The sequence below is a fragment of the Bos taurus genome, chromosome 16 (genome assembly GCF_002263795.3).
Source record: "Bos taurus isolate L1 Dominette 01449 registration number 42190680 breed Hereford chromosome 16, ARS-UCD2.0, whole genome shotgun sequence".
In the NCBI taxonomy this organism is placed as follows: domain Eukaryota; kingdom Metazoa; phylum Chordata; class Mammalia; order Artiodactyla; family Bovidae; genus Bos; species Bos taurus.
In genome coordinates, this window is record NC_037343.1 from 11,737,094 (window position 1) to 11,748,617 (window position 11,524).

The 11,524-nt window shown below is 41.0% G+C and overlaps 1 long non-coding RNA gene across 1 annotated transcript; it reads right to left on the reverse strand.

The window, feature by feature from the left end:
- Positions 1-1,045: 1,045 nt before the first annotated feature.
- On the reverse strand, positions 1,046-3,219 carry LOC112441781 (uncharacterized). Its single transcript, XR_003029646.2, has 3 exons — positions 2,873-3,219; positions 1,505-1,578; positions 1,046-1,172 (listed from the first exon to the last, which is right to left on the reverse strand). It is a non-coding gene; the product is annotated as an uncharacterized lncRNA (long non-coding RNA).
- Positions 3,220-11,524: the final 8,305 nt, after the last annotated feature.

The following is an 11,524-nucleotide window of genomic DNA, read 5'->3' on the forward strand; positions in this document are numbered from 1 at the left end:
AACAAGCCTTTTAAAAGCAAAATAAAGCCTAGATCATAACCCTGAAGAACTTTTCTCTGAATTATTTGAATCACAGGAGTATATACAATAGTTTCAAAGTTCAAGATTCTATGCTCAAGAAATCATTTAAGCTAGGAACATGATTCTTGGGGCAACAGTACAAGCTTAGAAGGTGGAAATGTCAGAGAAAAAAAAATCAATAAAAGAGTGTTCATAAAAAGACAGGCTTTAAGATAGGACGTGAAAACAAGAGAAAGGACACTTACTGAAGGCAAATAGGAAGCTGATCTGACCTTGCCAGGTGTCTACAAGGCCAAACATTACATAAATAAAGTTTTGCAGAAAAGAATATTTTGACGAAAAATGTCTTCCAAGGTGGGAGCTTTAGCCCAGAGGGTGATAAAGATACATGAAGAAGCATTAGAACTCTTAACATTTTTTAAGTTTTAATATGAGTTTTTACTCTTTTAGCTCAATGATTTCATGAATAAATTGCTATTGTGCTTCAACAAAGGCTTCTCTGGTGATTCGGAGGTTAAGAATCAGCCTGCAAGGCAGAAGTTGCAGGTGACACAGGGTTCAGTCCCTGAGTCGGGAAGATACCCTGGAGAAGGAAATGGCAACCCACTCCAGTATTCTTGCCTGGAGAATCCCATGGACAGAGGAGCCTGGCAGGCTACAGTCCACAGGGTCACAAAGAGTCAGACATGACTGAAAGCGACTTAGCATGCCCGCACGAGCTTCAACTATAGGACAAGAGCTGCTTTAGATCAGCGGTTAGCCAACTATGACCTACTGGTCACCATCTATGTTTGTAAATAAAGTCTTATCAAAGCACTGCTGCTGCTGCTGCTAAATCGCTTCAGTCGTGTCCGACTCTTGCAACCCCATAGACGGCAGCCCACCAGGCTCCTCCGTCCATGGGATTTTCCAGGCAAGAGTACTGGAGTGGGGTGCCATCGCCTTCTCTGTATCAAAGCACAGCCACACCTAAAGCCTTAGGTATTTTCTGTGTCTATTTTCATACTGCCAAATCAGAGCTGAGTAGTGGCAGCAAAGGCTGTGGTATTTATTATCTGACCCTTTACAGAAAAAAAGTTTGCTGATGTGTGTTCCTGATGACAGCCGGTCCATATGTGCAAAACAAGTCACCACCGTCATGGAACTCATTCCTGTGGGGAGCAATGAACAAGTATACATCAAAATACATAACACATTTTTAGGTACTGGATGATGCTATAAAGAAAGAACAAAAACAGGATAAGGGGAAAGAAATTTTTTTACATTAATGTTTAGGTGCTTGCTATATTGAACAAATGCTTTAAGCTAATTTATGTTAAAATCTCACTTTTAAAAGAATAAGTGTCAAAATAAATTAGATTTTTTTTTTTCTATTTAGGATTTCTAGTGTGCCTTTGCTAAACTCAACTTTGGTGCTGTGCATTAACTGAGGAAAAATCTTTACCCCGCATTGAATGATGATGTCTCAGATAAAATTACTCACCAGTAGAAAACTTTAAGATCCTCTTTTATATAAATGGCCACCTCATGACAGGTGAGAACTTAAGGGAAGGGGTCCTATTATAAAGAGAAGAAAAACTAAATTTGTGTCATAGAACTTTAAAACTGAAAAATCTGAGAGGCTGGTGTAGGGTCAGAGGGTGTATGGGAAATTTCTGCACCATCCCCACAGTTTTGTTATGATCTTAAAGCTGCTCTAAAATATTATTAAGTCTTTTTTAATAAATTTATTTTTAATTGGAGGATAATTGCTTTACAATATTGTATTGGTTTCTGCCATACATCAACATCAATCAGCCACAGGTGCACATATGCTCCCTTGCTCCTTAACCACCCCCACCCCATCTCCCAGTCCCTCCCATCCTTCTAGGCTGTCACAGAGCACCAGCTCCCTGAGCCATACAGCAACCTCACATTAGCTATCTATTTCACATGTGCTCAGTTGCTTCAGTTGTTTCCGATTCGTTGTGACCCTGTCGATGTAGCCCGCCAGGCTCCTCTGTCCATGGGATTCTCCAGGCAAGAATACTGGAGTGGGTTACCATGCCCTCCTCCAAGGGATCTTCCCGACCCAGGGACTGAACCCACGTCTCTTATGTCTCCTGCACTGGCAGGTGGATTCTGTGCCAACAGTGCCACCTGGGAAGCCCTTCTATTTCACATATGATAATGTATATATTCCAGCATTACTCTCTCAATTTGTCCTACGCTCTCCTGCCTTCATGCCCATAAGGCTGTTCTCTATGTCTGCGTCTCTATTCCTGCCCTGCAAATAGGTTCATCAGTACCGTTTTTCTAGGTTATCATGTCTTTTTTAAAGGAGAACATAAGAGATTGTTTTGACTCTTTCTGTGTCTGAGTCTCAGGGAGACTAAGTGCACCTAGCTTGCCAAACCAGACAATGGCAGAGGCAGATGTTGCACCGAGTCTCTCACCCCCGACAGGCATCACATCAATGCAGCCGACAAGAGAGCCATGGCACAGGAGAGCCATGCTCCCAGCTCCGCCTTCACCCACGCACTGCCTAAAGTGTCTGAAGATCTGAATTCTGGTCTCTATCTTGCTAAAAACTAGCTATTCACATAATTCTGTTACACTGCAAGCTCACGAACCAGTTTCTTTATTTGTACAGTGGTGCCCCCTTATCCTAGGGGGATATGTTTCAAGATCCCTGGTGTATGCCTGAAGCCATGGAGGGAACAACCCTATCTATGATTTTTCCTCTATGTGAGATTAAGTTTACTCTATAAACTAGATACTGTAAGCAATCCACACCAAATAAAATAGAACAATTATAACAATATACTAAGTTCTACTATAAGGGAATGTAGCCTCTCTCTAAATAGCTTACCTTTCTTCCTGTGATGATATGAGATGATAAAATGCCTAGGCCATGAAGTGAGGTGAATGGCATAGGCTTTGTGACATGGCGTTAGACTACTGACCTTCTGATAAGTCAGAAGGAGGATTATCTGCCTCAGGTGATCCTGATTGTGATGTCAGGAAGTGCACATTTATAAAAATCATTCACAAACAAAAGGACCCACACAGTTCAAAACCATATTGTTCCAAGATCCACGGCGGAACTGAAATCTAACTGTGGACATGATTAAAATCCTTTCCCATGGTGCCCCACTTCCTCCCTCACGTAAAGCAATGTGTCTAAAAGCAAGATAGAACAACCTGCTTCTTTAAAAGAGGGCACTCAGAGTACCTACCCTCACAGAGCTGTTGTAAGAATTAGGTAATAAAGTGCTTGGCAAAGCCTGGCCTATGTACTAAAAATAGTCAGTCACTTAACATTTTACTTTTAAAATAGTGTGAGAAACAAAACATTTAAGACTCTGAGTCATGGAAAAGCTTGAGTGTTCCACAAATGGCTACTACGCCACCAGCTTCTTATTTCTCCGTGCTCTGGCTTTCTAATTGCACCTCCTGACATGGCGTAGAAACTCAATACATCTTTCCATGAGATTCCTGCAAGCAAATATTCCATTTGCTACAACCCCTGCTAATTACAAGTGAGGTCCAAAATGACTCAGAGGAAACTGAGTAATCAATAAACAAAGGTTTTGAGTATCTGCTTTGTGGTCACATCTCCTAGGTCAACTAACTGGTAACATTTTCAGCTTAGGTGTGTTTGGGGCTTCCCAGGTGGTGCTGGTGGTAAAGAACCCGCCTGCCAGTGCAGGAGACATAAGAGACGCAGGTTCGATCCCTGAGTAGAGATGATCCTGGAGAAAAGCATGGCAACCCACTCCAGTATTTTTGCCTGGAGACTCCCATGGACAGAGGAATGCAGCAGGCTACAGTCTATAGGGTCACACAGAGTTGGACATGACTGAAGCAACTTGGCACGCATGCAAAAGCCATTTAAACTGTAACTATCAGCACAAAATACAGCTAAGTAGTTGGATAAAGTCCCTCAGCATCACAGTAGAACGCTGCAAGAATATATGAAAATAAATGCTTAAAATCACGAACAATGAAAATATGTAATATTGAAACAGAGCTTTGAAAAGATCAGGTCAAATATGTAAAAGTCAGGGACAAGACAAGGAGTAGAGTGTTTGTGTGTGTTGGAAAATACAACAATATTTGAAATAGTTCCTTCTTTTTTATAGCTATGTTGCTTTTCCTTACCAAATGCTTATAAAATCAGCAGACTTCAAAGTCAGCAATTGAAGGGCTCTATTTATCTACTGACCTCTAGACCTAGTGATCTTCAATAAAGACAAGAGAATAGCTCATCTAAATGAAAAGACTTTAACACTACCAAGTTCTTTGTGGGAAACAAATTCAATATTATAATATTTTTTCTGGAGATGTCATCATTGTGGTCCAAAGCATATGTGGTTTCAGGTAATGGGCAAAGAAGCCATCAGTCAAAGTCCATATCTACCTCACCTAATTACATATTCCTTGCCGTTTTCTCAAAACTGCTTGAAGCTTTAGATCCACGGCTTTTCACTATGGTTATTTTACAGGAAAACCTTAGCAACATTTGTTATCAATAACAATTCCAAGCCCTGTGTGTCTGAAACACTCTTTAATAATGCATTGCTTCCTAATGATCTTACCAACAAGACAGGCATTGATGAATTTCAATTCAGGTCTGGAACAGCATGGTCCACAGTCAGTATTGAATACTGCACTGGAGAATGGCCGGATTCGTTAAGAGTTCAGAAAAGCCTCTCATTAAGTGAAGAATAATGGTTTTGGCAACAATTTTTAAGGCAGGTTGAAAATATCACTTCCAAAAGGCAAACTTTTCCACCAACATAGTGCCCTGTCTGCTGTATTATTGATTCCACCAGAAATTAACTATCCAATGCACCGGTTTGTGATCAAAGAAATTGCCAACTGTTATTTTAACTGTAAACAGCTCTAGAGTATCATAACCATTTATGGAAACATGATATTCAAATGTTGTAATGGGACACCAATTGTGAAATGCATCAGCTGCAAAGGATCTTATGAAATAGATCAATACTTTCATTATTAAAGGGAAAGTTAAAAGACCTTCATGCGTATCAGTTCCTATTTTTAAAACCAGGCTGAAAAATTTATGGATCCTGATATTTTTCAGAGCAAGCTATGAATTTTCTTTTTCTTTATGGAGGAAGCTTTACAAGAAAGTGTTAGTTGTTCACTCGTTTCTGACTCTTTAAGACCCTATGGACTGTAGCCCCCCAGGCTCCTCTGTCCATCAATTCTCCAGGCAAGAGTACTTGAGTGGGTTGCCATTCCCTTTTCCAGGAATCTTCCTGACCCAGGGGTGGAATCCAGGTATCCTGTGTTGCAGGCAGATTCTCTACCATCTGAGCCACCAGGGAAGCCCTTTCCACGGTCAGTCAGATGGAAAGGTTCACCATGGGACTAATCAGTAAACCTGCTTTCTTTTTAACAGTAACAAAAAAGAAAATTGTTATAGTTTCAGAGTCATATTCTCGGCCTCCACATAATAATCATCTTGAATCCAGTTGTTCTTCCATAAGAGCTAGTGTGGTTTTCTGAAAGAAAAGGAATTTCCTGCATTTTTAGATATGGTATATGCATATGGCTACACTTCTGAATATAAATAATTGCATCACACAAAATCTATTATTGCATACTATTTATTTATGCACCACTTAAGGAGGACTGTGCAACTAAACTTGCATTTTATTCACATTATTCATTCTGCCTGGATGCTGGGAGCTTAGCAAGCATCTCTTCCTTCCTTCCAGCTCTCTCCCTGTCCTAAGGGATTGTGAAAGATAGAAGAACACAATAGAATATAACAGGAATACAAATGTATCTTCTTTTTGGCCCAAAGGAAGGGCTGGCAACTGAATAGATTGTAAATAATTTCTGCTGTTCCATATTCCATGGAGTTCAATTTGAACTCGCCAAGAGTGAACCTGAGCAGCTGCCTTTTCTGCAACTATAATATACTTTGTAATTTAGGTCACAGTATCTTCAGGCACAGATTAAATCCAAAACTGAGGATATATATCATTAAAGTTTGTTTTTAATCTTCCTAACTCTTCACACTTTGCGTTATTGCAGATAAGGAATGCAAAGTGTGTCTCTTGGCACCTGAAGACCTTGAGGAAGCCTCAATAATGTCAGGCATCAGGATACCAATAAAATGCTAAACAGAGAGAGAGGAGAGGCAGAGGGAGGGAGGGAGTGGGAGTAGGGAGTGCAACAGAAGAAAAAAAAACCACAAAAGCCTGAGTCAAAATAAGGAACCCAAATGAGAAGGACTCAAGCTTTAATCTGTTTTCATAATTAACACAGCTGTGCTATAATTTGATTTTTATTCTAATGATGCCATTTAGCTCTGCTTTGAATATTAAAAATGTGCCAACTGTAAAATTATCGATCACTTACAAATCATGTCTATCTGGGATTCGTTGATTTTTTAAAAATAGAATGATATATTAATCAATGAAAATCTGAGTATAGAAAGACAGTAGAAGACCTGGAAAGAGGATAATGAAATTATTTTGCACCCTAATCCAGTAGCCATTCAACATATTCATATTCCCTGCTGTTCATAAAAATTTCTGACGTGCGGGGTCTCCCCTATGCCAATAAAATCACAAAGTCTGTGGATAGGTCCAGGTAATAGCATTATTATTTGTTTAATTCTTCAGGGGACTAAAATACATAGCCAGAGCTGGTGAAACACTGTTGACAACCAGTGGCATCATCCCAATATCTTTCTTGGGCAAGAATGTGAAATCAACGAAGAGCTTCCACAAAGTCTTTCAAAATCATCTACGAGTATTTCCTGAAAAACAGCTGCCTGAGGCAAAAAGGTTTAACACTGGAATAAACTTGAGTGCACATGACCCTTGAGCTCATGGATATCTGATCTGATTATAGCAATTGTAATAATTACTTGTTTCATAAACATCTGAAAGATACTGATTTCAGAAGATTTACTGAGCATTCGAAACTAGGTATTTTAGACATTTATATGGACACAACTGAACACTAAGCTTTTTATCTGGCACATGTGCCCCTAATAATAATTTTTAGAAAAGAGAGAAAAACACATGATAAAGGAAGGCTTATATGAAGTCCTTTAGTTCTGCGCAAAGCACCCCAAAGGGAGGTTCCTTACTTTTACCTTTAAGGGGTCAGTTGGAGATGTATCTAATCCTTTCCCAACTTCTGGTCTCCCTACCCCCAAAATGACTTTGCAATAGTGTGTCAAGTGTAAGACAGGGACTCATAAAAGTGGCTTCAATTCTCCCTTCAGAGCACAGGGCATCCTCAGTAACTATCACACTGCCTGATGCGAGAAGCAAGAAGTACAGAGAGGTGGAGGCCTTGGAGTCAGACCACCTGAGGGCCTTGGGAAAGCTGGGTTATATCTGTTCTATTTACTCAGCTAGAATTTGAGGATGCTAGTTCCTGTCTCCAGGAGTACTGAAAGTGAAATGAGCTTACAACACAGGTCAAGTGCCCAGAACATTTCCTGGGATGCGCTCAGTGCTCAGAACAAATGAACCCACTCTTATTACTGCCTGGTCATTATACAGCAATTTCTTGGATGGGTGGAAGAATGAATGGTGTTTCTTGATGTTCAGTGGAATACTGCCTGCAGTATCAGTAAACAAAGGATGTCACAGTCATCAGGGACTGCAGTCACGGCTGCTGGTGAGCCCTGAGGGAGCTCAGGCAGGAAGGAACACCTGTCATGTAGCGCCATCGGACTGCAGCCACGCCCCACAGTGAGGCCTGAGGAAACTCAGGATGAGAAAACTGGCCCCAGAGAGCCCAGGTACACAGCAAAGGAATGCTTTCAGTGAGCCGGGGCTCTTGCATCTTCCCATACACAGAACGGCACTAAATTCCTTAACATGAGACATCTAGTTTTCTTTTAATTAACACTCTTTTGACATTCAGACTACCTGCCCTTTGTTGCAAAATTTCTATATAACCTGGCTCCCCCCGCCCTTCGCCTCCTTGGAGTAGTTCTCTCAGGGCTACTTGAGATCCCAGGCTTGAAGTTCTAAAGATTCCCACCAAATAAAACATAACTCTCAACTTTTAGGCTCTGAATGTTTTTTAAGTTGACATTGGTAAAGGCTGTTTAGTCCTATCAGGTCTCCAATTCAAGAAACTTATTTCTACAGGGTCACATTCATTCACCCCTAATGGGCACACGGGACGACTTTAGAAGGGCAGGATAATCCTTGGTGGCTGAGGCACAGCAAGAATGCAGGAACGCCAAACAGGGTCATGCCAGAGATAAATCTCCTGCATTTCTGTTTCGTAAGAGCCAGCCCTGCAGGTGCCTGGACTGACGCCCAGACATTCCCAAAGAATTGCTCAAGTAGCATAATTTTCAGTGCCTCAGAAATATAGAGCCCAGAGGTCTCAAGAAACCATAAAAACACTTCATCAGAATCATAATAGTCACATTCCTTACTTTACACCTTTCATGCTTTTAACAAATATCCAAACCGGCTATGTAATGCAATTCATTATAGATGTGTACCAGTGAGATGCTAAAAAACACACAAAAATCATCATCTCCTATTCTCTACTCATTGTCCCAAATGTAATTACAGAAGTCAATTCATTTAACCTCATTTAACTATGTTTATCATGGGGTTGCAAAGAGTCAGACACAACTGAGCGACTGAACAACAACAATATTTATGGCCAGGAGGAGCATGTGAAAAACTCATTTTCGAATTATCGAACATTCAGAGTATTTAAGTCATTCGGTGATGAATTTTCACAGAAGTGATGGCATCGTTCTCCAAGATCCTCAGGACTAAAGGTTCTAATCATCAGGATCATTACTGACTCTAATTCACATGGAGGAGGGGGTCCATGCGGCACTGTTGCAGCGAAAAGGGAAAAAGAGGAGTGAGTTTTGTCTTTCCGTTTCCTGAGAACAAAGAAGATTAAGAGAATGGTGAACAGGCCTGAAAATTCCTAGTTTTGTTTTGTGGTTTTGTTTTTTGTTTTTAACTTTTAACTACTCCTAACTAGACATGCCTGTAACGCCTGTAACTAGGTTTGCTTTTCTGCCCCTTAACTCTGCAGGAGCTACATTTCGCACCTAGTATCCTCTGACTCAATACTCACAACATGCTCAATACTCACAACATTCTCTCCCCCTTTGCAGTTCTTCCCTTTTACAAATCAGCAAGAAGGCCACACAGTCACCTAACTGCCAGGCTCAATTACCGGGTTACTGATGCCAGCCTATGACTGTTTTTGAGACAAGTGGAGAGAAAGAAGATAAGATTTTAACACCTTTGTTCCCAGCACTGACTTCCAGACCTCAATGGGCACAGTTCTTACGGCATGAGCCTGGTCTGTTTCCATCTCTACCAGCTGAGAATTAAAGCCACCTTTCTATTTCCCCCAAACTCTTTGTCCATAGTTTTCATTCGGCTTCAGGGGGCAGAGAAAGCCTAGATTTTAGCCAGCAACAGCACCATGGCCACTCCACTGCATTCAGGGGATTCCCCCAAAGTACATGGAAATAGATTCAATACTTATACACCTCAAAGCACTTCAAAAAAAAAAACCTAACTTTAAACTCATAGTCACATCCTGAAATTCTCCTTTCTTCTCCTCCACTCTTCACACATCGTAAGATTATTGTGTCTGTTCAAACCTCACCCTCCTGCTCTGACCCTGGAGGGTTCTGGGCCCCCATCCCATACTACTGATGTAGACAGATTCAGCCTCCCCTGCTCCCTTCAATTTTCTCTTTATTTCACTTGTCATCATCCCAATTCTTTAGAATGAAAGCAAGCCTAGGAGCTGACCAGCCAGCAGGAAGTCTTCCCCCTAAGTCATTTGGATCACTGCAGAAGGGGTACAATTTTTAAATAAACAATTTTGATAAATGGTTGGTATTAGGGCAGTAAACTCCCAAACGTTGACAGTTTCAAAACATTTCACCTCATATTCATCAGTTGAACTATTAAATGTGTTTGGAAGACTATAAATCAAGTTTAACACTGATTGTTATGAGATAATTTTTTTTTTGGCTCAGTATTTCAGGATTTTGTTCTATAGTAACAACAGCTTTTTCTTTATAACTTTTAAAATGGCACCAGATGGTCCAGTGGTTAAGACCCCTAGTGTCCAATGCAAAAGCCACAGTTTCAATCCCTGGTCAGGGAACTAAGATCCTGCATACCACATGGTATGGTCAAAAATAAATAAATAAAATTAAAAAATAAAAAGGCAACCCCCCACAAAAAAAGAAAAGTTTTAAATTTTAGGTGATTAGGACATTTATATCAGAGAAGGCAATGGCACCCCACTCCAGTACTCTTGCCTGGAAAATCCCATGGACGGAGGGGCCTGGTGGGCTGCAGTCCATGGGGTCACCTGGAGTCAGGCACGACCTAGCGACTTCACTTTCACTTTTCACTTTCATGCATTGGAGAAGGAAATGGCAACCCACTCCAGTGTTCTTGCCTGGAGAATTCCAGGGACGGGGGAGCCTGGTGGGCTGCCGTCTATGGGGTCACATAGAGTCGGACACGACTGAAGCGACTTAGCAGCAGGACATTTATATAAAGCTCATTCTCTCACCTGTCTTCTTGAAACTCTTCTATATTATTTATCCTTCATCAGAATATTTTATCCAGCTTTAACCTCTTCATTTTTCAAGTAATCCCTCACTTTTCTCTCAACGTTTTGGAAATGAAGATTATGGGAAAGTGTGAATCTTTTACTTCTCTTCTCCTCCGCCAGAATTTATTTTAGATGTTTTCCCTCATCACATTTTCAAGAATAGATGGTCTATTTGTGCTCATTAGCTCACTTCTGATTGCTCGGCAATTCCTTTCGGCTGAGTAAAGATTAGCTTTTTTTTTCCCTGCTAACTTAGTTATGCCTCTTACCTATCTGCCATCTTTACAGTCTTATGGGTAGAAGAAGAGAGGGCAGAGATGACACGAAAGAGGTGGATCCAAAAATAAAGGCAAGTAATCACCGAGACGGGCTCTTTTCCTTCTGACATTTTCCTGGAATACAAAAGCTCCAGGTGGCATTCCTGGTATCATAAAATTCTCAGCATGCTTCTGACCTTACAAAAGCCCGAGAGGCTGAAGTTTATATACTGTTCCAGGAGAATCTTAAACAAAGAGTGCAGGGAACAGAATAAGACAGTCTTTGAATCCCAAATGATCTGGTTTTATTTTCCTAAGTTAAGGTTTGGTTCCATGTGAGGCCCAAATTTTCCATCTTATCCAAAACAGTTCTGCTTTGACTTCAAAGTCATGCTCCCAGGCAAATGATCACAGCTGCCGGCCTGTTTGCACCACACGCTGTAGGCCGATGTTGGGAACATTCTGGAAAGATGATACGTCTAAGCAGAGAGAATTAACTGATCGTTTGTGGAAGGTTTCTTCCCCCAAAACACCATGCTCATTTTCCTTCCTTCTCAGTTCAGTTCAGTCGCTCAGTCGTATCCGACTCTTTGTGACCCCATGAATCACAACCCTCCAGGCCTCCCTGTCCATCA